The 25,937-nt window shown below is 44.5% G+C and overlaps 1 protein-coding gene and 1 long non-coding RNA gene across 3 annotated transcripts in view; one reads left to right on the top strand and one right to left on the bottom strand.

The window, feature by feature from the left end:
• Clmp (CXADR like membrane protein) overlaps window positions 1–25,937 on the bottom strand; it is a 105,978-nt gene that overhangs the window by 60,581 nt on the left and 19,460 nt on the right. The window lies entirely within an intron of this gene.
• On the top strand, window positions 8,560–18,289 carry LOC116073214. 2 transcript variants are annotated; one of them, XR_004111727.1, is made up of 3 exons: window positions 8,560–8,699; window positions 13,298–13,526; window positions 18,093–18,289. It is a non-coding gene; the product is annotated as an uncharacterized LOC116073214 (long non-coding RNA). The 2 variants fall into 2 exon arrangements; XR_004111726.1 differs by lacking the exon at window positions 18,093–18,289 and adding an exon at window positions 14,551–14,945.

The raw sequence follows: 25,937 nt of genomic DNA, 5'->3' as shown, positions 1-25,937 counted from the left end.
CTGCATACGTGCGTGCGCGTGCGCATGCGTGTTACAGTTCTGGGCTCAGCCTAAGCCCTGCACACTCTAAGCAAATGTGCTCGGCCCTTTGCATTTAGGAGACTGTGGGTAAAAGTCTTTCCTGGCACATGAAAATGGCATGAGATTCATTCACATTTCTCCACACAGGTCTACATTATGTAAAAATATCAAGATACATCATATCTCCAGGACCAGAAATCCTCTCTATGCTTGGTTTTAGTCATCTTCCAAATCAACATTCCAAGTTTCATGACTGTAGATTCGTTTGACCTGCTTTGAACTTGGGAAATTATATGAAATTTAAATGCATTATGGTCTATGGCTGCTTTTACTCAGCAGTGCTGAGTACTTGCAGCAGAACTGGCTAAGCCTTCAAAGCCTGAGATAAGTACCAGAGGGTCCATTACAGGAAAGCTTTGCAAACCGCTGACATCCCAAATGTTTTCTTAACTCAGTGGGAAACACCTTGGAGAAGAGGTTCAGAAAGTGATTGGACATTAGATGTAAAAATAAAAGAACAGAAACCGACAGGAGCTTAGAGGGCCCGACTCTACAGCTGGTTTTGCCATTTGGCAACTTGTAGGGTCTTGCCACAATTTCACCCTTTTCAGGGATAGATTTCTACATCTATAGTACAGAGCGGGTATACCCAGTCTATAGGCAAGCTTCCATGGGAATCCTGAAAGTAAGCCAGGTAGGAACATCTGGGGATGATGTTCTTAAAAAGATGGATTCTCTTTTCTCTTTTCTTCCTTCTCTTCTCCTTTCTTCTTTAAAAGAGAGTGTCATTGTAGGCTAGGTTATCCTCAAACTTACTATATAGCCAGGGATAGCACTGAACCCTCATGGATCAACAATAACAACAACAACAACAACAAACAAACAACAACAAAAAAACCAAGCTGTGCTGTCTAGTTTTACATCAACTTGACATAAGCTAGGAGAGGCCCTGATTGTGAAAATGCCTCCATTAGATTACACTATAGGCAAGTCTATAATGCATTTTCTTAATTAGCAGTTGATGTGGGAGGGCCCAAGCCCTTGTGGCTGATGCCTTCCTGGGTTAGTGGTCTTAGGTTCTATAAGAAAGCAGGCTGAACAAGTCATGGAGAGCAAGCCAGAAAGCAGTACTTCTTCATGGCCTCTGCATCAGTCCATGTCTCCAGGTTCCTGCCCTGTTTGAGTTTCTTGCCTGGCTTCCTTCAATGATGAACTATGATGTGGAAGTATAAACTAAATAAACCCTTTCCTCCCCAATTTGCTTTTGGTCTTGGTATTTCAACATTGCAATAGAAACAAGCAATCTCTATTCCACATGCATCCGTGACTCCATTCTTCACTGGTGCCTCTGTATAGATGCAGGGAAGGCATATCAAGAAACCAATGAATGGACCTGGAGAGGTGACTCAGTGGTTCACAGTATAGAAGCTCACAACTAGCTGTACCTCTAGTCCCAGGGGATCTGTAACTCTCTTCTGGCTTCCATAAGCACCCGGCCACAGGCAGTGCACATACATGCATGCAGGTGAAGCACTCATGCACATAAAGATAAATCTAAAGAAGCCAGTAGATGCTCTACACTTCATTCAGTCCCTTCTGTGAGCCAGCCCTCTCACTGGCACCGGCTCTGCAAGGTTCCAGCAGACCTTGCATCTAGATCCACACTTCCTATTTTTTTTAAGCAAGCTTCCCGAGGCCAGGATGTACCTCTTGCTATCACTATGTGGTGGAAGGGATTCTGACTATGGACTCAAAGTACACAGATCCCAGTCCTGGTTTTCTCCCTGTGAGATGAATAACTATGGCCAGTCTTTCTTTCTGACCCTCACTGTCCATTCTGTTAAACAGCAGTAGCAGACCTCTTTCTGTCTCATCGCTCTGATTGTTCAGGGTTTGTCTCCATTTCACAGCCCGATGGCAGTCCCATTTTCGAGCTTCCCTGCTCTAGAACTCCTAGAACTAAGCCACTTGTGGCTATTAAGCACTTGAAATGTGGCCATCTGAATTGAGAGACACTCACTGTAAGAATAGACACAATAAGAAAAGTAGTATGAGAGATACTGTTAATTTTTACATTAGTTATAACTTAAAATATCTTCAACATTTTAGTTAATATATATATATCTGTTGATTAAAAATTATCCTTTTCTCAGCCCCTCAATTCTTGGTACCCACTATTTCCTTCTTTGCCTCTGAGTTTGGCTCTTTTAGACTCCTTATATAAGTATAACCACTGTTTTTGTCTCTTAATGATGGGCTTACTTCACTTAGCATCATGTCTGCAAGTTCATCCATACAATACATATTGCATATTGTATATTTCTATGTCTGAATGATATTTTCTGACTCTTAGAGAAAACAAAAGATCATGAAGCTATGTATGATCTAGGTGTAAGCTTAGCACTTGGGAGGTAAGGCAAGTAGATTAGGAGTTCAAGGTTTGCCTTGGTTGTATAGTGAGTTTGAAGACAGCCTGGGCTACGTGAGTTCCCTCACTCCCTACCAAAAAGTAATGTATTAGAGCATGATTATGAAGAGTATATGAGATTATAGGAGAAAAGTGTTTAGTGCTTGACTAGTGTATGCACTCCATCAGTGCTGGCTCTTATATTTCCTCATTCCTCAAATGTTAAAAACCCTATGTTCTTAAAACCAGGCACAAGTCAGACATAAGTATGCTCTGGGGTCACAAGGAGCAGACCCACTCTTGGGTTCCATGATGTGTTCATTTTTAGCCCCATTCTTCCTCCCTCAGCCCTTCCTTAGTTCCTTTCCTCATAGATGTAAGCTGTGAGGGCTTGTTCCAGAGTCCTTTCTCCTCCACATTTACCCTGAGGTTTGGTCAACACCAAGGTCTCCATGCACAGGGATGCTGCTAGCTTCTCAATCTAGCTCCACCACCCAGACCTGCTTCCTCTTAAAGCCAGGATATCCAGCTAAAGCAGCTCTCGTCGGATATCTCAGGCACATCACACTCAGTGCTGCACTGCCAGTATTTTGTACCTGATGAATGGTATCTCTTCCAACTCTAGTACCACTGCCTTTGTCCATTTTCTGACCTAGTTTCCTGAGTCAGAACTAGGGACTCACACTTGACCTATCTCTTCCTTTGCTTCATGTCCTGGCCCAGACCCTGACCCTGGTCCTCCTGGCCCTGTAGATTCTGTATCCTGAGTACCTCTGACTCTGACCTTTCTCCAGTCCATTGCCCTGCTTACTGCATCTGTTGAGTGACCTCTAGTCAGACTTGGTTCTACACTTTCCATCCAGTTCACTGATATATTATTAAAACACCTCTTTTCTTTCAGGTGCATCTTCAACCTAACTCCTGTATTGGTTTCTGTGACTGTTTATTCTCACCCACTTGTTCCAAAGGTATTTATTAAACACCAACTTTTGAAGCATTTTACAGGCTGTGAAATATGCAAGGATAAACAATACACTGTCACTTTCCCTGCTGACAGGCAGTAGGACAGGTAGATAGATCCACAGTTACTGTATAGATACATCAAATGCCCATAAGAAGCATAGAGCATACAAAGCTGGTGTTCTCTCTTCCTGGCCCTGCCTACCAAAGTTGGGAGAGAATCTGGTCACTTAAGTTATACCCAGATACAGGAGTCAAATGAGAATCAAATGTGTATCCCTGTCTAGGGCCAGTTTCCTTATTCCATAGAATCTTCATTTATAGCATATTTATTAACTATTATCTGTTGTAAGTTTTCTAACTTTTTAAAAAAGAATTATTTATTTTATTTATACGAGTACACTGTAGCTATCTTCAGACACACTAGAAGAGGGAATCAGATTCCATTACAGATGGTTGTGAGCCACCATGTGATTGCTGGGAATTGAACTCAGGACCTCTGGGAGAGCAGTTAGTGCTCTTAACCACTGAGCCATCTCTCCAGCCAAAGTTCTTTAATTTTAATACCACCATCTTTGTCCCTTACTCAGCTCACACCTGATTTAATCTTAAGCAACTCTCTTTCTCCCTCTTCTTCCCATTACAGAATGTTCTTCATAATTAATGCCATCAGATTGTTTTGCCTGTAGCACCATCCGGATGGTAGCCCTTAAAAGTCTGCTGAGTGAGCCATTTCAATCCCTTCCAGTTTAATTTCAAACAATAACCATCATATAACGGTTGGAATGATGCCCCGGTGACTTCATTGACTATCAGAGCCATGAAAATGAGATAATGTTTATGAAAAAAAAATCTTAATAATTGCACTGGGTTGTATGTACACAATATTGCTTTTGTTTTACCGTAGCCCCAGATTTGAAGAGAAAGTCTGTCTGTAGTTCGGGTCTCTGCTCTTTGGTTTATCATTGTCTCATGCTGTTCTCTTACTCAAAGGGAATATTCCAATTTGTCTATTCAACAGTCTCTGAGCATGACTTCTTACAGCTAGCTCTGGATATTTCTACATACACTAGCTCTTCCTCCTAGAATGTTCTATGTCACCCTTCCCCATCCTCAGGCAAACTCTACACACCTCTCCAGCTGACTCAGTTTCCACTTGTCAGTAGAGCCTTCTTCAAACCACACCAGTGACCAGCAGTTTTCCCATTTGAATTCACTCCCATAGCTTTACATGCAAAGCATGTGGCAAGGAAGCTCTACTGATAAATTGTCATAGCTTTTCACATGTGGGGATCACACTGTGTGCTCTCAGAGTCCTTATATTGAAGCCGTAACCTCTGGGACCTCAAAATGTGGCTATATATAGTGATAACCTCTGTTGTTGTTATTGTTATTCTTTTTTTTGTTGGTTTTTTGTTTGTTTGTTTTGTTTTTCGAGACAGGGTTTCTCTGTATAGCCCTGGCTGTCCTGGAACTCACTCTGTAGACCAGGCTGGCCTTGAACTCAGAAATCCGCCTGCCTTGGCCTCCCAAGTGCTGGGATTAAAGGTGTGCACCACCACTGCCTGGCTGTTATTGTTATTCTTTTGAGACAGTTTCACACCATAGTCTAGGCTAGCGTTGAACTTGCTGCAAGCCTTATGCTTTAGCCTCTGGAGTGCTGGGATTACAGTTCTAAGCACCCAGTGATTTCTTTCAAATCTGATCTCTTCTAATTTGAGGCTATTAGGGTGATATTATAGGGATGAAAATGAGGTGATGCTTATGAAACCCTTAATAACGGCATGGGCCTGGATGTGCACACTGTTTCGCTGCCCAGCTGGGAAGAGAAAGCCGACCTGCAGCCCGGCCCTCTGCCCGAATCATTTCCATTCATTCTCTTAAACTGTTCTCTTCCACAAAGGGAATGCTCCAGTGTCACAGACAAACAGAGGGATTAGGACACGAAACGGTGCAGAGAGAAGAGCACGCAAAGGCACGAGAGAAGGCATCCAAGAGCCCGGAAGAAAGCATCCTAACACTCGATCCCAGACCTACAGCTCCCACAACTGTGAGGATACAAACGTCCACTCTTCCAGTGAGCCAGTCAACGGTACTTCGGTAGGACAACCCCGACAGACAAGTGCACCTCTTAAAGACTTTTGATTCGCTTTAGAGTTCAGATTAGGAAAATGTTTGCCAAGTACCTGGTCTTGTTTTCCTCTGGCCTCCATACTGCCCCTTGTATACTTTCATGTTGCCTGTTATATATGCGCCAGCCAAACTCTGCAGTCAAAGGTCTTAAGCACAGAGGTTAAAACTGGTGGGGAGACAGACCGAAAAAACGTTGTAGTCCCTGGGCCAATGTAGAGTACCATCAGAGCACCTCATTGTTATTTTTGTAAACGTTTTTTCTTTTCTTTTTTTTTTTCCCCCCTAGGAATCATAATCTCTTGCCATGGAACATGTCTGACAGAGAGAACACAGGACAGTGACATTAAGTGTAATTGACATTAAAGCATCACTCTGGACTGCCTTCCACGGAGCGCTCAAGGTTTCAGGGCTTGCATGGCAGTGAGCAATGACATTCAAGCTTGCCAGTCATCTGGAACACTGAACTCTCCTCTCCCCGGGCACAAACAGCCTGCAGGATTGGAACAAACCAGAGTTTCAGATGTATCTCTATGGGATAGGGCCCAACTGAAACTTCTATCTGATCTTTTCCTCTGAGCTTCCCTTTCTTTCCTATCAGTGCCTCTGAGCCCCCGCTACCAGCGCTGTGTCCACCCCACCCCACCCCCAATGATATGCACCTCTCTCACTTAGTATTTGGACAACAAATGGAAAATACAAAATCCTCAGTCCTCGTGCCCTTTAATAAAGCTAAAGCAGGCTGAAGCATTTATGACGAACTGTAAACTGAATTGGGGGGGCACACACACAGACATACACACAGGAGAGAGACAGACAGACAGAGCGAGAGAGAGACAGAGAGAGAGGGAGAAGCAGCACAAAACGACTTATGTACTATTGGCATTTAGATAACTAGCCCACTTAACTTGCTCATTAAACACCAGTGCTTTACATTTACAGTCCAGGAGAGATTTTGCTTTAATTCTTGGGCTTTTCTTTACTTGATTCTTTTCTGATCCTTTCTGGAGAAGCAGCGAGATTAGACACCTATCACAATACTGACCTTCCTATCCAAGCCTGAAGCTGACGGCCAGCCCAAGATGAACAAGGAGCCTTCTATTTCTCAGAATCAGGATCTATGCTAAAACAGCCCTCTCAGCCCTTCTCCACAGAGGAGGGCACCACAGGAAGGCTTGTTTAGTTCCTGTCCTTACACCACCTTCTATGAATCAGCGAGAAGCTGAGGTTTTTTTCTGGTAATGGGAGTGTGCTGCAGTCAAGTTAAAGATATAGACTTCACCCCCTATCTTAAATTCAGGCTAATAACCATATTGGCTGCTGAGAGAACCTTACATGGAGGCCAAATAGGCCTGCTTTATGTTATTTACAGGCCCAGGTTTGTATGTCTGGAGGTTGAGCCTGTTTGTGCAGGCCCCTGCAAATAGAGTCTGAGAAGGTGGATAGGTTTGTTGTTGTTGTTAGATGAGAAGAAACTTTACATCCTTATCTCAAATACATAAAACAAGTCATGCTTCTATACCACACACATAGGACCACTTAGAGTTAAGGAATTGCTTAAATGCTTTGGAATCCGGGGGTCCAGGTTAGAGCCCCAGTTCTCAAGGCAGATGAACCAGAGATCACTGATAGGAATCTTTCTTCCTCCCTCCCTCCCTCCCTCCCTCCCTCCCTCCCTCTGTTTCTTTCTTTCTTTCTTTGTTTTTTTGTTTTGTTTTTGTTTTTGTTTGTTTGTTTTTCAAGACAGGGTTTCTCTGTGTAGCTCTGGCTGGCCTTGAACTCAAAAATCTGTCTGCCTCTGCCTTCCAAGTGCTGGGATCAAAAGCATGCATCACCACTGCCTGGCTGATAGGAATTTCTGATGGGCAGGGATAGATGAGTTAACAGGGAGAATGGGCCGGGCAGTGGTGGCACAAGCCTTTAATCCCAGCACTTGGGAGGCAGAGGCAGGTGGATTTCTGAGTTCGAGGCCAGCCTGGTCTACAGAGTGAGTTCCAGGACAGCCGGGGCTACACAGAGAAACCCTGTCTCGAAAAACCAAAAAAACAAAACAAAACAAAAAAAACCAACAACAACAAAAAACAAAAACAAAAACAAAAAACAGGGAGAATGGGAGATGAGTATGCAATTACCATAATTTGTTTGGTGGTCAAACGTATTTTAAAATATGGGAGTTTGAGGAAACAAAAAACAGAAAAAGACTAGATGGTTAAAAATGTGTTGAGTTATTAGATTAACTGATATGTGAGTCCTTTCTACCTGACCTTCTAGATTCCTGTATTGTACAAGACAGTGGTGTGAAGTCAGAGCAAAGCTGCAGACGGGAGAAGCGCCAGGTGAGGGTAGTGACAGGTGGCACACGTTTGGGGGTTGGGGGGAGCATTTACCTGATGATAACCATTTGTGACATGTCAAGTCTATTGTCTCATTCAATACTTAATTAACAGCCATTTAAATTGAAGTCATTACTGTCCCAACAATGGAGAAACAGGCTCAGAGATGCTTAGTTACCCACAGTTTACAAGTGACAGATGTAGAATCTTGTTGTATTTCCAGGTCTGCTTTTTTTGAAAGTCAAGTCCTGCTCTTTCACACTGGTGTAGGAGCTGGCCTCCCAGATGGTTCCTTGGCATATGAGTCCATCTGGAGTTACTTCCTCCCCTGGAGAAAACTGATCTTTTTAGCCAGTAGTATTTCTTTCATCAGAAGTGATGGTGTTTAACTTCCAAAGCCGGGTTGTATAATATGCTGTGGCTTCTACCCTGCTCTTTTGGACTGCTCCCTCCTGGGAGAAGCCAGGCATCACAGCACCAAGGAAATAAACCAGTCACAGAGAGTCTCACATACTTCCTGCGTAAACAAACATCATCTAAGTGTGTTGTCTAGGAAGCAGTGGACCGAGGGCTGTGCGTTCCCTGTCACAGTTCATATGCAGAAGTTGCAGTTCCGCCGTAGCTATATGTGAGATGGGGCTTCTAAGAAGTAACTGGGCATAAGTGAGATCATAATAAGGGGCCCTGACACAATCAGATAAACATCTTCCTAAGAGGAGCCCACAGAGAGCTCTCTCTGTAGTTATACATAGGAGACAGCTGTCGACAAGCCAGAGGGAGCGCTCACACCATACAGCAAATTTGCTAGCATCTTGATATCAACATAGAGCTTACAGAGCTCTGAGAATGTAAGTGTATGCTGTTTCAGCCACCTAGCTTGGGGTGCTTTGCTAGAGAGATCCTTAAGTCCTAATGAAGCTTCCAGATGAATGGAGCCTGACTGTGAGCACACCCCCAGGACGACCCTAAGCCAGAACTGATCAGCTAAGCCTCTTCCGAGTTCCAGATCTACAGAAACTGTGAACTGATCAGCATTTGATGGTTTAAGCCACTGGGGGTATAATTTTTACATGGAGCAATAATTAACTGATGAATGAAACAGGATAGGGATTTACGTGGACGCAGAATACCACAGAAGGCATGGTGTATAGCTTGAACTGATGCTTATAAGGTTTCCCAAACCTGTTCTATTCCACGGATAGAGAGGCTCACAAACGATTCTTCTTGTTGGCTATGTGTTAGAGAAACGCCCAGGGATACTCCCGCTCACAGATAAGAAATTAGTAAATGATATCCCTCTCCTCCAAAAAGTGTTGTGTAGCATCTCCAGGAGCAGTGAGTGGGATGAGGGGAAGTCTCCTTGGGTATCACACTTGGGCGCTTCCTTCCTGGAACTTCTGCTTGCTACTTTGCTAGTACATTTCTGTTGAGATTTCTATTACCTGGCTGAGACTCATGGCCAGCTTTAGGACAGAAACCCTCCGGGATATATTCATTTGTTGGCGAATGGGAGATACAGATATGACTTGGTGGTTGGCACCAATTCACTAGCTGCCTCTGGCTTCCAAAATAAGACTTAGAGGAACTTGGGGAGATAACTTGTCACACACAAGGCAGGCACAGCAGAGTTGGGTGTTCTATATAGCCTAAGACATCACTTCAAATCATTCAAGAGGATCACAGAAGGTCAAAGCTAGAATTCATCCAAGACCACCTCTTAATATTGTGAGAAAAGGAGAGAGAAGGCCGAGAAGCTATGCCATTCTTCTGCATGTTCACAGTATAAAATAATAAGGCACAGCCTAGGACTCTGAACTATTATGTTCTCTTGGTTGGCTGTCTGGTGGGTTTCATCCAATTTTTTACATTTGCACCCCAACCCTGTGTGTGTGTGTGTGTGTGTGTGTGTGTGTGTGTGGTGTTCAAGTGTGGAAATCAGAGGATAACTTGAGGGGATTTCATTCTTTCCTTCCACCATGTGGTCTCTAATGAGCAAACACATATCATCGAGTTTGGTGGCAAGCACCTTTATCCACTGAGCCATCTCTTTCACCTTCTTTTGTTTGGTTTTGTGAGAAGGAGTCTCATTATGTAGCACAGCTGGCCTTGAACTCTTAACTATGTAGCCCAGGCTGAACAGTCTTTTGCCTTAGCCTCTCCAGGGCTGGTGTTATGAATATGTACCACTATACCTAGTTTGGTTGTTTGGTCTTCATGTTTTGAGTGCTGAGTATTCTGTTGCTCTTAGGGGTGGGGGAGGGGCATTTTCTTCTGAGATCCTCAGCACTGCTCCTCCACTGAGATCCTCAGCACTGCTCCTCCACTGAGATCCTTACCTCTGCTCCTCTGCTCCCTCTCTCTTTTCTTCCTGCTTGGTCCCTCTGGCCCAAAACTCCAAGGTTTGGTGTCTCAGGCTTTCCCATAGATCACTCAGTCTGCATTCAAAGCACACCGCTTGGTTCAAGTACTGATGTCCAGCCAGCCCTTGGCAGAACAGAGAGAAGGTGGAATGGAAAGCACCAGGGATGGCAGCCTTAGAGTGGGGCTCTCACGTCAGCCACCGGGCCACCCAGGGATTGTAGGCAAGTCACGTATTGCTTCTCAGCCTCTAAGTGCCCTTCCAATTATAGCCTGCTGTCTCATCAATCAGAGAAAGCAATCCCTTTTAATGAGTTAGCTAGCTAACGTTCCACATGCCTAGATAATATAAATGCTGCAATCTTGATATAATGCTTCTCTCTTAGAAGCATGCTCAAACACAGTAACTACGGTAGAGAATTTAGGCTTTGTGGATGCAGAAGGTTTACATGTGTGTGTGTACCCATGTATGCTAGTGGGGATTGAACTCGGAGGTCCTTTACACACTAGGCACATGTTCTGCCACTGAGCTACATGCTCAGCACTACCATATGCATTCCTTTTAAAAAAATTGCCTTTTAAGTTAGCATACGAAGCAATAGGGTTCATTCTGACATTTTCATCGGTATTTTTTCACTGTGCTTTGCTCTTAACTTATCCCCCTCCCTCACTGCCCTCTTCCACTTCTCTTCTGCTTCCTCCCCTCAAACAGCCCCCATCTGACTTCCATGTCACTTGTATTCCAATACTCTTTATTTCTTTGTATCTTCTCTCCCTTAAGAACTCTTCTGGGCTGGTGAGATGGCTCAGTGGGGAAGAGCACCGACTGCTCTTCAGAAGGTCATGAGTTCAAATCCCAGCAACCACATGGTAGCTCACAACCACCCATAATGAGATCTGATACCTTCTTCTGGTGTGTCTAAAGACAGCTACAGTGTACTTACATATAATAAATAAATCTTTAAAAACAAAAACAAAACCTCTCCTTACATTGTTTCTCGCTATTGGGTGTACCACTTTAATTTTGCAATACATCATGAAGCCAAGAGCCAGCACAGATGTTTGCAGCCCCTAAATTTAATTGTTGCTCTTGTATTTTTTTCTCACTGAAGCACAAGGGGATTTGGTATGAGACAGATCTGGTTTTGAATTTTGCTTTATTCTTTCCAGTTATTAAAAATGGGCAAGTGACTTCACTCTTCCTACCCCGGGGAGAGTTACTGCACAGTGTTAACCATGCAGCGATAGGTAGCACCAGCATTAAAGATTATCCATAAAGGGGCTCGCTCTGCACAGCATTGGGGACCAGTGGATATCAGAGGTGACTACTGTATGGTCCATGGCTAATTCATGGAGCTTCTTTTAGGAGCAAGATATTCTGCATGGTGCTGAGAAAGAAATAAAAGACAGTCTGAGGAAGTTTGTGAATGAGTTGCCACGCAATCTTAATTCTCAGACATTTGGAAAAGGTAGGGAAGACTCAAGATCTGTCAAAGCATTAAAGAAATGACGGTTAAATTTTGATGTGTCCGTGTGCTATTAAAAAAAAAAAAAAAGACCCAAACAGTTTCTGGATGGTCTTTCCAAAAGCCACTCTCCCTGGGAATTATATATTCACCTTCCATGCTTGTGGGTCTTCCAGAATGTGTGCATACTAGGTAACTAAGGAGCAGCGTGAGCCTACAGGCCAGCATGAAGACCAAACTGCAAATCACCGAAAAGAGACCTTGCTCCTGACACCAAGAGGGAGCTAGGAACACAGAGACAGTGGCTAAGAGGGGTAAATGTTGTCTCCTGTGGATCACTGTGCTGTAGGAGCCAATGATGCCCTCCAAGTAGGTGTGGGAAGTCTCCACACCAGCCTCACATCTGAGTGAGAAAAAAAAAAATCTCTTGTTGGGATGGAGTCCACAGATGCACCAAGTCGGTGTCCTATACCAGTTTTAATTGATGTTGGCTTGTCTTTGAAGCTTCAATCTGGAGATAATTTTCTCAACTGGACAGGATAGAGGACCAGGGCCGGACAATTACAAGTGAAGTAAGTGTTTGCTGGATGGTGGTGAGTTGCCCAGGTGTGCAGGGAGCACCCAGGAGGGAGATTTCAGAGGATATCTGTGTCTCTGCAAGGCAGAGGAGCAGTCTTTGTTAAATCTGTCAATATACTCAGTCTGTTGATAGTGGTCGCTTTCACATCTGCTCTTTGGTATCTAGCTCAAAAGGGGGAACAAAGAATTTGCAAGTCCTTTTTGCATCATTAGGTCTCATCCCTCCTTCCTGGTGGGGATGAACTTATTTTTTTTGCAAATGGTACACTTCTATACATTTACAACCATGAATTCCTTCTAAACGCTTGCAGAGCTGAAAGACAGAAATCGGTGCTAAGAATTTATTGTAACAATCCAACTGTACTCCATGAATTTAATGCTTTTCCTAAGAAGGTAAATTATTGATGAGGAGAGGCCTTGGGAGCAAGTTTTGCTGCGTGTCTTTGCTTCACTTCTTGTGACTTCCCAGGGGCCAGCTCACATGACCACCATGTATTTCCAGAGAAAAGCCAGTGTGCGCAGCAACTATGTAACTAGAGCTTCTTGGGAGCAGAGGCTGAATCTTGTGGAATGAGTCTGCATGGTTCATGACAGAGATGAGAATCTGACTTACTGAGATAGAGCGCTTGCAAAGGTCCTGCTATGTTTCTCTTCTTGAAACCCCCTTTCTCCTCCTCCTCCTCCTCCTCCTCCTCCTCTGTTGTTTTCCTGTTTACTCTCTGAGAAACAGTCAGGGTTAGGTTTTCTGAGATTTCCTCAGCCAGCAACATCACACACGGGTCAGAAGAGGCAGTTACTGAGTTCAGGCGAAAGGCTCCACCTGGCCTCTCCCACGGTGTCCGCAGAAGCTGCACTGTCATCTTAATCCCCAGTTGCAAAGTACTTATCATCTGGGGGTGTCACACGAAGAGTGGTGCAACGAGTGATTTAGCCCATGAAATATTTATCAAACCTTTGCCGTGTGCTAGACTCATCACACTCCACCTGCGTGTGAGAACCCTGATTTATTTTTTTCTGTCCTTCTCTTTTTCTTTCTCACCCAGAATGGCTGGATCTCATCCCCCAGAGCAGCTGTCTTCCAAGCAGTTTTCTGTGGACTTCATCCGGAAACCTGTTCCACACATGAACTCTTGGCTTGTCTTCCTAGGAGTGGGTCTCAGCAGCCTGCGCCTCCCCCTGAGGGTACTTGGATGTCTGCAAGCTCTGGTCTGAGAGGAAGCTGCTAGGCAACATGGTGGGGTGGGCACCTGAAGAGTCACAAAGCTGTGCAAGGTATGTGGCTATGGAGCCAGGATAGAGATCCATTGTGCTGACAAATTGAGAGATTCAAGGAACATGGCCCCTGACATGGAGAAGCTCAGTTCAGTGGGATGGCATTAATCCAAATGCCACTAGATGCCACGGAACAGCTCTACCCAGGACGAAGTGTACTGATGAGCTGGGGCCCACACAGCCCTCAGCAGGATTCCAAAGAGTTTTGGATAAAACCACATAGAGGAAAAGATGAACAAAAGGGCTAGAGGCAAGGGAGAGTAAGAAGAGCAGACAACAACCTGCTCTTTACACTGTCTTGAAGGCATTTATGCATCCATTCAACAGACATCTCCCAAGTGTCCACTCTTAGAGCTGATCATTGATTTATAGTTCAGTGACTTCCAAAAAGGATTTGGGGTGATTTAAAACACATCCCAAACCGGAATGCCAGTAACGTAAATAGAACATAGACCCATTAAGAGGTTCTGGGGAATAGCTTCTCAAGCACCTGGGATGGATTAATTGAAAGCTTGCTGGGAGCAAGCACTGCAGAGGTGCTGTGGGCTTTACTGAGTGAGAGGAAGTAGCGTTAAGAGTCTATGGGGAGGAGAGATGTGTACATAAGAAGCCACAGTTAGGAGAAGAGCTTCGGAATTTTCCAGATAGGCAAGATCATTCTGAGCTGTGGAGAACAGTGCCTGTGCCCAGGAGGAGGGAGAGAGTTTGAACTCAGAAGGAAGAGGAGGTCTCTGAGCTGCAGTCGGAAGCAGGAAGGAGCACCAGCGAGGCGGAAAATGGTCATAAAGTTCCCAGTGGTAGAGCAACAAGCCAGCTGAAGGGTGGTGCGACAAGCCAACGGGAACATAGTGAATTCCTGCTGGAAAAGCCACAGCTCAACCTGAGAGGGTCTTATCCTTAGTTGTAGGGATTTCAGTCCAGCCGCTAGTCAGCGATGCTCACTTCCGGTGCCTCAGTTGGGGGTCGGGAGAGGGGCAGGGCAGGAAAACATTGGAAAAATTATAATTTAGGGAAATTCATTTAGCAGATACACATACGATGGAGTGGGAAAGAGAGGATGGAGGGGACCTCTTAAGGAGGCTGAGCTTCGTCTAGACACTAAAGGAAAAAGGAAGCGCGGCCTGAGCAGGATACAGAAGAAACTAGAGAAAGGAGAACAGTTCGAAGAGATGCTCTGTGGTTATCACCTACAGCTTGCTTCTTCAAGTGCGGTCCCACACCTGGTCATCTGGGAGCGAGTGAGGCTGTGAATCTCTGGTTCCATACTGACACTGAATCTAAACCTGCATTTTAACTAAAGCCCTAGGTAACACACAACCACATAAACAGTCTCCGTGGCCACTGGGAACTGACAGCCTGCTTTGTGTGCAAGAAGTAGGGAGGAGAATTGTACATCACATATCTCCAAGACTAGGTCACAAGGGCATATGGAGGATCGGAATCAGTTTGTACTGAGGTTGGGAGGGCCAGCCTAATGGCTGGCTGAGGAGCTCTGAGACCAATCGCTAAAAGGGATCAGGGTACTTATGCTTAATTTTGTATCTTTGTGCCAGACTATTTTTCAATAAAGCCACTTTAGTCACATTGTATAGCATATAGAATTCTTTTGTCAGGTGGAGAAATGACAATATTGTCCAAAACTTTCATAGCAATAAAATCCAAGCTAGCCTATCCATTGTTTGGCAACAACATCCACAGCAGTGTGGCCATGCGTTGTGCCAAACTTTCAGTGTTTGCGCTGGTAATTCTAGGCAAAAACAACAACAACAACAAAAAAAATACTAACGTGGCAATTTAAGTGTGCTCGAGCTGGGGGTGGAGTTCAAGCAGTAGGGCGTAGGAAGCCCAGGGTTTGCTCCCTAGCATTAACAGAGCACAGAGGCAGGCACTCAGGAGCTGGCAGCAGGAGGAGTCAGAGTTCAAGGTCACTCACAGCTACCGCTGAAATCAAAGCCAACAGGAATTCCTCTGGGCCCTTTTTGCTCTCAACAGACTCTCCCAGGTTTCAGTATCTTAATTAAGGTATTAAAATTGGTAGTAAGTAACTCACTGATTGTATTTTCCATGACCAAAGAGCTCATGTAGTCCCCAGTGAAGGAGTTAGAGAAAGGACCAAAGGAGCTGAAGGGTTTTCAGCCTCTTAGGATGAACAACAATATGAACTAACTTAGTACCCTCAGAGCTCCCAGGGACTCAACCACCAACCAAGGACTATACATGGTAGGACTGATGACTCTGGCAGCATGTGTAGAGTAGAGGATTGCAAAATCGATCATCAATGGGAGGAGAGGCCCTTGGCCCTGTGAAGGTTCTGTGCCCCAGTGCCAGGGCCAATAAGTGGGAGAGGGTGGGGTGGCAAGCAGGGGGAGGGGAGAGGCAACAGGGGTTTGTTCTTGTTTTTGTTTGTTTGTTTGTTTTTTGGAGGGGATACTGGGAAAGGAGAAATCATATGACATGTAAATAAAGAAAATATCTAATAAAAAAAAAGCTCATCTAGAGAAGAGTACATCACAACAGTGACACGTGTCACAGTGCTCTTTCTTGGACATCGGCCTCATCTGAGAAGCGATGACTTTATCAGTTTTCCTGTTCTCACTGTTGAACAACGGTGTCATCAGCTATTTCATATATTACTGCACAGTAAGTTTGGATGACTAAATGAAGTCATATTTATAACAAGAGGCTTTTAAAACATGATAACAGATACCTTAAAAGTTAACAAAAGTAACCTCAGGCTCCTCAGACTTGAAACCAACCACCGAATTTTTTTTTTCCCAATGATGTATTTATTTTCATTTTACATAAATTGTTTTCCTGCATGTATGTCTACATAAGGTTATGGGATCCCCTGGAATTGGAGTTATAGACAGTTGTGAGCTGCCATCTAGGGGCTGGGAATTGAACCCAGGTCCTCTGGAAGAATAGCCAGTGCTCTTAACCTCTGAGCCATCTCTCTAGCCCAAGCCTGGGAATTTTATTACATGAGTATATTATCATTTGGCCGAGGAAGAAAGGATGTCATAACAGGAGGGTAATGATAGCTACAAGTTCTAGAAATTTTAACTATAAAATTGTGATGTTGACAGTATTGTGCAATGCTGTGCATGAGGCAGGGCATAGTTATAAAACTGACATCTCTTCAAAAATAGAGACAGCTCCTCTGTTTTTTACTAGCCCGATGAGAGGGACTCCCACCCCCCACCTCCCTCCCAACCCCTCAGAGCAACTTCTGGTCTGTCACCAGTCTCCTGGAGGGCGTTGGGCTGAGCAAGGATCTAACCTTGGTATAAACAGGCTTGTAAAACCAGTTAGACTGCAGCAAGATTTCTGGAGCCCAGCTCTGTATATGATAAGTCTGAAACATTGAGCAGGTCACTTATCTCTCAGAGCCTTAATTTTTTCACTTATAAAATAAGAATAAAACTAACCCAGATTCTCAGCCTTATAAAATATGTTTACAAAGCCCCTTGATGTGTACAAACCCAGTATATGGTACTTTACCCACCTCTGTCCTGGGCTATCCTTCATCCCAATCCTAGATGTCCTTCTCATGATTAGTTCCCTGACTGTTTTTCCATGTTGTAGCAGGTATACAGAGGTCACTGTAATGTCCAGGGTGACAATCCTGAAGTTCTGATTCCCTGCAGCCCCAGCAGCCAGCAAACATTCCTATGTTGGTAGCATTATTTGATGTTTCCAAACTTGTTAGAAATCCACACAACTACCCTGGTAGTGACACACATCTTTAATCTTAGCACTCAAGAGGCAGAGATAGGCTGATCTCTGAATTTGAGGCAACCCTGCTTTACAGAGCAAATTCCAGGACAGTCAGAGCTACACAGAGAAACCCTGTCTCAAAAAGAAAAAAAAACCCAAATAAATAAATAAAAATAAAATGAAGTGATTAGAAAAAGAAAGAAAGGGGCTGGAAAGATGGCTCAGCAGTTAAGAGCACCAACTGCTCTTCCTGAGGTCCTGAGTTCAATTCCAAGCAACCACATGGTGGCTTACAACCATCAGTAATGGGATTTGATGCCCTCTACTGGTGTATCTGAAGAGAGCAATGGTGTATTTTCATATACATAAAATAAATAAATGATCTAAAAAAAAAAGAAAGAGAAAGAAAAAGAAAGAAGGAAAAGAAATCCACACATCTTTGTGGTGGGTTTGTTTCTTTACCCAACAGTGGTTGTTTGTTATTCATTATTATTATCATTATTATCATTATTATTATTATTATTGTTGTTGTTGTTGTTGTTATAATCATCATCACCATCATCATCATCATCATCATCATCATCATCATCATCATCATCATCATCATCATCATCGGATAGCCAGCAAGCATGTTCCCACTATATCATCCCCAGTCCTTCTTTCCTGAAATGGCATCTCAGTATGTAGTCTGTGTAGCCCAGGCTGACCTCTTCATGACCTCAAGTATCTCTAAATGGCAAGGGCTGGAATTATAGGCATAGGCCATCACCATGTTTCAATTTTTTCTTTTTACTCAACCCTAGGTCTCCAGGCATCTTAAAATTCTCCCCTTAATCTTTGTCATACTAGGAACTAAGAACACAGAGTCTACCCGGGGCCCACATAACCTGGTGCGCTCTCAAATCCATGGCAATGGAGGAGATGAGATGCAAAGGGTGACCATGCTACCAGCCAAAGCTCCCACTGGACTATTAACACTGCCTAGCCGACGTTCTCCTTTCCAGGCTCTGCTTTAAAAGGTTTGCTCCTTCCTATATGCACAAAAGTGTCTTGACTTACATTTAAGGGGAAGATGGAAAACAATTAAGAAGTCTATGGTCACTGGGCATGCCTTTAATCCCAGCTCTTGGGAGGCAGAAGCAGGTGGATTTCTGAGTTTGAAGCCACCCTGGTCTACAGAGTGAGTTCCAGCCAGGGCTACACAGAGAAACCCCGTCTCAAAAAAAAAAAAAAAAAAAAAAAAAAAAAAAAACAAAAAACAAAAAAAAACCCAAAAAATGGCATACAGTCTGAATTTCTTACCTTACCTCAAAACTCCATGTGCATTTGCTACATATCAAGATTCTGATAGAACTTCTGGACTTGTCACAGGCTGGGGGAAGTTACTGATGATGTTTTACTAAATGGACATGATGTGCCTATCAAACTGCCTTCTCCTTCATTAGATTTATTTTTTTTAAAGGTTTATCTATTCATTTATATGTCTTTAGACATGCCAGAAGAGGGTATTAGATCCCATTAGAGATGGTTGTGAGCCACCATGTGGTTGCTGGGAATTGAACTCGGAACCTCTGGAAGAGCAGTAAGTGCTTTTAGCCACTCAGTCATTTCTCCAGCCCAGATTTATTTATTTTATTTTTTTCTGTGTGTTTTGCCTACCTGCACATATGTGTACCATGTGAGTGCTTGGTGCCCTCCTCTGTAAGAAGAGGGCATCAGATTTTGGGGACCTGGAGTTACAGGTGGTTGTAAGCCATCATGTGGGTGCTAGGAGTTGGATTGGGATCTTCTGCAAGAGTAACTGGTGATTCTAATCCATGAGCCACATCTCCCATCCCTCAAACTGCCTTCTGATGAATAACATCCCTTCCTGTAGGACAGCACTGCTATCGGGTTTGATTGGAGAAGTTTCTGGTATTGTCGTCACTGCAGAGGTTCGTAACTGGGCAACATGGGAAGAACCAGTAATTACCAAACATATTAGCCTGCACTGAGGATTTGTACACAGTTAATGATGGATGAGAGGAGAGATATTGCCTTCAGTGGTCTGGCCTGTCACCTATGCTATTCTAAGTAACAGCCTTAGTTGCTATGAGGAGACACCATGGACAAGGCAACTTAAAAGAGAAAGCATAATTAATTGTGATCTTTTTATAGTTTCAGAGGTTAGTTCATGGTCATCATGTTGGGAACTATGGCAACAGGCAGGCAGGTGTGAGACTGGAGCAGTAGCCGACAGCTCACTTCATATCTGATCCAAAAGTTCTAGGCAGAAAGATGAGAGAGAGAGAGAGAGAGAGAGAGAGAGAGAGAGAGAGAGAGAGAGAGAGAGAGAGAGACTGACTAGGTTTGAGACTGGGCTTGGTTTTGAACACTCAAAGCCCACTCCTAGTGACATGCATCCTCCAGCAAGGCCACACCTCCTAATCCTTCCCAAACACTTCCAATAACGAGGAACCAAACATTCAAATATACGAGCCTATGTAGCCACTCTTACTCAAACCGTCACAGCAACTATCATCACACACACACACACACACACACACACACACACACACACACACACACACAGAAGAGAGGTTAACGCAGAAGAGGAAAGTGATTCGTGGGAAGAGGACTAGAGGGATGGATATGATGGAATTGCATTATGTTTCTGTAAGAAAATGCCACAGTGAAACCCATTATTACATATAATTAATATATGCGAATGTTATTTGTAAGCATAGCCCTTCCTTTCCTTCCACATTTCAACTTCCTCTCATGCTCTGGACCCTGAGTGCAGCCGTACTAACAAAGCCAGGCGAGATGTGCCTCCTTGAGCGAAAATAGCAAGTCTGCAACTGGCTTGTTCTTGCTCTTTGGGCAGGAGCAGCCGGGCCCATGTCTCTCAGAAATAGGTTTTTGGATATAAGGAGGTTTTTCCGCGGTTACTGCCTGCCTCCCCAGGCACCAGGTGCCTCTTCTCCAACTTCGTCCCTTTGCCCAATGCCAGGGTTCTGCTCTCTTCAGTGGGGTTGACTATAAATGGTCATCAAGGGGAGGCAGCCAGAATGCCAAGAGCTATGAGCCTGACAGAACTTGTATATCGGCCTGACAGCTTCAATAGCCCAGAGTCCGCAAGGAATCCCAAATAGCCCTGGTTCCTTCCTCCTCAACCACAGGCTGCCTGCCTGCCTCCTGGCCTTCTTTAAACAGGACAAGAGCAGGCTGTGTTTGCACTCAGAGGCCAGTGACCTTTCCTCAGTGTTGGGGAACAGGTCAGGAAGACTGCCCAGCCTGAACGAGAGCTGCTTCCTTGCCTGTGGGTTTGTCTGGCTTTCAGAAACGGGACAGTAAGACCTGTCCACAGAGAATACGGACTACTTGGGTCTGAGGGCAGTGATCATTAACACTCACATTACTGTGTGCCAGGCTTAGCGCTGAGTACTTTGGGGATAATGAGAATATAGGATTTTGCACAGAACTCAGCACACAGGAAGTCCTCACTAAACGATAGCTACTGTTGTTGATAATCTTTTTTGAAATCTTTTAAACCTACTTAATTTAAATATTTTAGATTTAATTATTTTATATGTATGAGTATTTTGCTTGCATGTATGTGTGTATGTGTACCACAGATGTTCCTAGTACCTATGGAAGTCAGCATAGGGAACTGGCGTTAGAGACAGTGTGAGCCACTATATTGGGTGCTAGAAATTGAATCCAGGCCCTTTGTTAGAACAACATGGGTTAACCACTCAGAAATCTCTCCAGCCTGTGATTTATTTATTTATTTATTTATTTATTTATTTATTTATTTATTTTTGTTTTTGTATTTTCGAGACAGGGTTTCTCTGTGTAGCCTTGGCTGTCCTGGAACTCACTCTGTAGACCAGGCTGGCCTTGAACTCAGAAATCCGCCTGCCTCTGCCTCCCAAGCGCTGGGACTAAAGGCGTGCGCCACCACCGCCTGGCAATTTATTTATTTTTATTATATGCATATGGGTGTTTTACATGTGTGTAGGTCTGTACACCACGTGTTGGGGTAGCATGAGGAGGCATGAAGAGCCGGATCTCCTGGAACTGAAGGTTACAGTTGTCAACTGCTATGTGAGTCCTGTGGAAGAGCGGCCTGTTCTCCTAACCATGGAGCCATCTCTCCAGTCCCATCAACAACATTTTTAAAAATTTAAAAATTACACTTACTTATTGTGTGTATGCTTATGCACTTGTGTGCCACGGTACACATAGAGGTGAGAGGATAGCCTGCAGGAGTTGGCACTCTTCTTTCATCAGGAGGGTCCTGGGGATTGAACTCAGGTTGCAAGGCTTGGAGGCAAGCACCTTTACCCACCCAACTGTCTTGCCAACCTTCATCAATAATCTTTTAAAATTTTAACTTAATTAATTAATTAATTATATTTCTAGAACAGGGTCTAATTATGTAGTCCGAGGTGGCCTGAAATTCGCCAAGATCTGCCAGACTGTGCCTCCTAAGTGCTGTTTAAAGGCAGGTGCCATTATGCCCGCTTCTCTCAAAAATAATCTTACAGATCATTCTATGAGGTATTTCTTACCCCTTTGTTTTTGGCAGCCAATACAAGCACAAACACGGTGCTCTGAAAACAGAAGGTCCCTTTGTATCTATAGGTTTTTTTTTTCTATGTAGGCTTTTTTTTTTTTTTGTATCTGTATGTGTGCCTATGCATACGCGTGTGCGCACGCACATGCCTGCAGCGTCCAGAAGAGGGCATCAGGATCCCTGCAGCTGGGGTTAAAGGCAGCGGTACGCCTGATTTTAACTGCTGAGCCATCTCTCCAGCCCTCCCTAGAAAGTCCTCTTTTTAAACTGACTGCAGGCTGCCAACTTGCTGAGGTCAGCAGCAAAGTCGGGGTTGGGCAAACTTTTCCCTTTAGCAGCACCCGATCAGAGAAAACGGTTGAGCTGAATATTCAATCCCATTACTCACTTCTTTGCCCCACCCCTTCCCACCCTACCCATGTTTACCCATGTCTTATGTGATTTCCTTAGGAAGCATCTGCAGAGAGAGAGAGAGGTCCACAATATGGTTTGGATGGTGCTGAAGCATACACTGACACTGGGGCCAGGGCACCTTAGATTCACCAGACAGCACCCATAGAGGATTTGAATGGCTTCCTTTAGGAGTTTTCTCTGAGACCCTTTCTTTCCAGGAGTGGGAATCTCGAGGCTGGTTGAAGCACTTGGTTCAGAGGCAGAGCTGTTGGAACCTGGAACTCGGAGGACTGACTGACTGCTTTTCTCCGTGTCACTCAGCTGCTCTGCACTGCCCTGAAAAGGCAGGGAAGATAGCTGGACAGATTGGCCATCTGTCCGTAGTTGGTACCCTCCCAAATTCACTCTCTGTTCTTCCCAAATTCTCTTTTGACAAGAGCCCTCTGGGATGAGCTCAGATCCCATGACACCTCCTTCTGGTCCTGCCTCATCTCTGTGAAATTTACGAGGTTGTGAACTGCTAATTGTGTTCCCATTTACAATTCTCTGGTGTTGATGCTGGGCTGCCCCTTTTCATTTATTTTTATATATGTGAGTACATAGTCCCTGTCTTCAGACACACCAGGAGAGAGCATCTGATCTCATCACAGATGGTTGTGAGCCACCATGTGGTTGCTGGGAATTGAACTCAGGAACTCTAGAAGAGCAGTCAGTGCTCTTAACCACTGAGCCATCTCTCCAGCCCTGGGCTGCCCTTTTTAACATCGTGTTTCTCTCTGATTTGTATGTTCCTTTTAAGAACATAAAGTCTTGGGTCTCCTCATCTTCCAAACCTCCCACCCCCTACCCTGCTCCTTCTCTGCTCTTTCCCTGTACCTGCTCTCCCTGGGTTGTCAGAATCTAATGTGTGTGACGCTTGCATCCATGCATCCTCTGGGATCAGGCATATGAGATGGTAATGGGGGAACTCCCTGGTCTTCAGAGACCTTTAATATGAAGGCCCAGTATAAGAAAGGCATAGAAAACGTGGAACTCTGACACTCCAAAAGACTATGTGTCTAATTCTTGCACTCTGAAAATGAGCTGCTGAGCCCCTCCTAGGGAACATCCTTACAGCGATGTGGCTCCCTAGACACAGCTGACTTCAGAGGTCCAGGGAGTGGTGCAAAGTGAAGGATGTTCTCTTTGGCTATGAGGGCCTCCGGGACTCCCAGGGGGAACCCACAGGCCTCATATATATTTATGTGAACTTAAGATGCTAATGAGTGTTGTGGAGCCAAGTGCCCCACTGCGTTTTGTGAGCAATTGGGTCTACTCTTAACATCAGCTTCTTTGTGTACAGGGCTGTAGGTTCAAATTGCAGATCTGAGCTAAGAAGTGCAGCTGACATGGACACCTGCCAGGCCTACAGCAGCATCAGAGGGGCCCCAGCAGGAAGTAGAGCCAAACCAATGCACTGCATCCTCGCCTGGCTGAGATGGATTTGTCCATCTCCCAAGGTCCAAGAGGCAGTGCCTGACATCTATTAGATAGGGAGTTTTTGGACCCCATCCCTAAGGGATTCCTGCCCCCACTACGCATCCTTTCCAAGAATGGAACCCCGTGGGAGCCCTTTCCTCAGACCGGCTTTGCTAACCTAACCACAAAGCTTTGCTGGGGCTTGAAAATCAGTTAGTCCTTCATTGTCACCTTATAGAGCATCTCCCTAGAGCTGCCTGACACCACCTTGGTTCCAGGTCAGTGGCCACCTTCAGTCTGTTTGTCACCAGACAGTGACTCTGTGCCAGGCACCAGTCATAGAGAGAAGAACAAGTCAAACTTCGTCCTCCCAAATATACGGCGTGGGGGTAATTACTAGTTATGGTGTTTGTGGAAATGGAGTGATGAGCGAGAGTCTCCGAAAGGAAGTACAGCAAAGAGCAACCGCCCTGTTTGGGGGTGAGGAATAAGGTTTCCCAGGAGGACTAATTCCTAAGCTTGGTATAAAAAGAGGGTAAGGGAGGCTTGATAAATGGTTCAATTGATAAGGTTTTTGCTCTGCAAGTATGACGACCTGAGTTCCAATCCCTAGCATCCACATAAAAAGCCAATGATGGTGCATATCTTTAATCCAATTATCAGGGAAGCAGGGCAATAAGAAGATGGGGAAGCTCACTGGCCAGTTACTGTAGCTGAATTTGTGAGCTCCAGGTTCAGTGAGAGACCATGTGTCAAGAGATAAGGTAGAGAGCAATTGAGAAAGACACGGACATAGACTTCTGAACTACACAGGAGGGCCTGCATATACGCACCCACATACACACACGCACGCACGCATGCACACACACACGCACGCACGCATGCCCAGATGTGTGCACAAGGGTAGGCAGAGGGATAAAAGGGCATTCTCAGTAGAGGAAAACATACGTGAAGAACAGGCTTGAAAGGGTCTGGCTGTTGTGGTGAGCAGCAAGTACTGAGAAAGCTGCTAACAGTAACTCCTAGTATGGAGGCAACAGGTGGCCGAAGTACGCACTGAGACCAGAGGCAGCCTGATCACTGCACCCAAAGGACTTTCCTGTGTATGACAAGTGGCACCGGGAAGGATTCGCCCAGGGGAAGGAGAGTGGTTGTGGACTCTCGAATGAATTTCAAGCAAAAGTAAGCTATCTGGGGAGAGCACATAGACACACTTGGCAATTATTAAGTAATTTGGATAATAAGGACAAAATAACAAAGGAATAATCAACTATATTCATCCTTAATTTATTACTACACATTTCCTTCCAGTCTTTACAGTTTTTGAATACTTATCATATGAAGTGAGAGGTTTTCTTCATCCTTTTTCAGCATTGATAGGATAAACATCTTATTGTACCCCCAGTCATGTACTATTATTAATCAACATTATACCGTTAGCAGTTACCCAAGTCATAGAATTTCTCTTTTACCTGTTTTGCTGGGCACGTCCTACTCATGGCTTTGGGTTCAGGACCAGCTGTCACCAAACCACTTTACTATTTGGGGGCTTTTCACCTGAAATAGAGGTCAAAGCCCACCCTCTGCCATTCTATTTATGCATATTTGAGTGTTCTCTGTACCCTGTATGCAACCTCATACGACCTTCCACTGGCCCCACTTCCAGGTCAAAAAGTAGTTAGAAAATTTTTTTTCATAGTATGTATAATAGGAAATTGTGATTGTTTTCATCTTTTCTATTAACAGAAGATGGCCAATTGGAAGGGATGCTGTTGGCCGGATGGTCTGGACAAACCCCATTCTGCTTTGACTCTGGCTCCTTTTTCTTCTGTATGCGACAGCACTATTTCCTGAAATGTGATATTTCATATCCCTGACATTGGGTCTCCTTGAGTGGTTTTGGTAAGGACTGAAAAAATAAACATGGTCTCCCACTTGCCTCCTCTTCTGGAAGAGGTGTCTGGTCTCCAGGGAGACTTTGCAATGCACAACCCCTGCGCTTGTGCTTATGTCCTCTGAGGAACGCCCCTCCAGCTACAAACAGCACCCAAAGTGCTTTAGAGTCTCTTTCAGTTTAAATCTACTTTAATCCAGAATGTAGGGAAATGTTTAGGATTTAAATTAAAAAAAAAAAAAAGGTTCTTGAGAGTTATTTAATTCATACTTCCTTACTCAATCCCACATTTCCCCCCTTGGCTGGAACCATCTGGTTTGGTGTTGAGAAAGCTGATAGTGGGATATTCCCATTTTCGAAGTACAGGCAGTAGAAGCGGGGGGGGGGG

Source organism: Mastomys coucha, unplaced genomic scaffold (assembly GCF_008632895.1).
Source record: "Mastomys coucha isolate ucsf_1 unplaced genomic scaffold, UCSF_Mcou_1 pScaffold23, whole genome shotgun sequence".
Classification (NCBI taxonomy): Eukaryota; Metazoa; Chordata; class Mammalia; order Rodentia; family Muridae; genus Mastomys; species Mastomys coucha.
The sequence above is the reverse complement of the archived record's forward strand: the minus strand, read 5'-3'. Positions and strand labels throughout refer to the sequence as shown.